The following is a 1,243-nucleotide window of genomic DNA, read 5'->3' as shown; positions in this document are numbered from 1 at the left end:
ACATTTTATTAAATTTTGATATCAATAATTTCTCAAAAATATTCTCCTGTTTCCTAGGACAAGTGTTTTTTGGCAATGTCTTCTTCTTCTGCTTCTTGTAGGTATGTGTTCCTTTACTGCGTGTGAGCATGTATGTATTTTGGGTGCTTACTAATATTTGTATTAGGAAACTTATTCAAGCCACACTACTAGTTTCTCAAAGAGTTTTTCTTTGTTTTGTTTTCTTTGTTTAGTTTCTCAGTGTGTTTTTCTTGGATTTGCCTTGTTTTATGCTTATTTACCTACTAAATATTCACTGAGAGCCTATTTTCATACTATGAGGATGCATTCCATTTATGGTTGTGGATATAATTCCCCTCTCAGGTATCAGATGTGCTGTTCTCAATATGATTCTCAGCCTTGGGCAATAATGGGGAAAACTTGCATAGCCCTATTACCCTTTTGTCATTGTCTTTTTTTTTCTTTTGGGTGCACAAACTCTGACTTGGGACATACTCTTTGTGACCCTTTCTAAATCTGGTATTTACCAAAGCAGAGAAGTTGCCTCTAAAATGCATTTGAAATTTTAGCTTTGTGCAGTGGCAGTATCGTAGCCAATGAGGTTTATCCGAGGCGCGATTATTGCTAATTGAAAACTTTTCCCAATACCCCGCCATGACGACTTGAAATTTTATGCACATGGATTATAACCTTCCCTAATATTAACTCCAATAAATATTTTACTATTTTAATATATATGTATATATATATGTGTATGTGTATATATATATATATATATATATATATATATATTTTTTTTTTATTCAGACAGAGTCACTCAGTCACCCGTATTGCTCACATCACCAACACAACTCCTGCTGGCTTGGTTATAGTGTCCTCTTGCCTTGGTGTGAGCTCACTTTTAATGCCACCTCCCCACACAACACAAAAGATTGTTAAAAAACCCCTACCGAGGCTACCTCAGTACTCTCTTTTGCCTACAGCCCTCACCCTTTATTAGACTCATCCAGTTGTATTATAACTGTTTCTTTGCATACGAAAGCTCTAATATCAAAGTACCTTTTGTTGGCTTCAAAATCAAAAGTACATTTTGTTCAAAATTAACAATTTTCTTAAATTTAACGTAATTTCATCATTAGTCCTTAGTAATTTTTACTGACCTTTGTGTGTGAATACAGTAGAAATGAATCAGAAAACAGAGGATTCAATTTAGTATTTATCATTAGAATTATTTTTAAAAGAT

At 33.5% G+C, this 1,243-nt stretch overlaps 1 non-coding gene across 1 annotated transcript; it reads left to right on the top strand.

Moving 5' to 3' along the window:
- The first annotated feature begins 567 nt into the window (after positions 1–567).
- On the top strand, positions 568–710 carry LOC123801237 (U4 spliceosomal RNA). Its single transcript, XR_015727240.1, has one exon. It is a non-coding gene; the product is annotated as a U4 spliceosomal RNA (small nuclear RNA).
- Positions 711–1,243: the final 533 nt, after the last annotated feature.

The sequence above is a fragment of the Ursus americanus genome, chromosome 17, assembly GCF_024610735.1.
Source record: "Ursus americanus isolate L20-20 chromosome 17, mUrsAme1.1.p, whole genome shotgun sequence".
In the NCBI taxonomy this organism is placed as follows: Eukaryota; Metazoa; Chordata; class Mammalia; order Carnivora; family Ursidae; genus Ursus; species Ursus americanus.
Note: the sequence above shows the minus strand (reverse complement) of the source record. Positions and strands in the feature narration are given on the sequence as shown.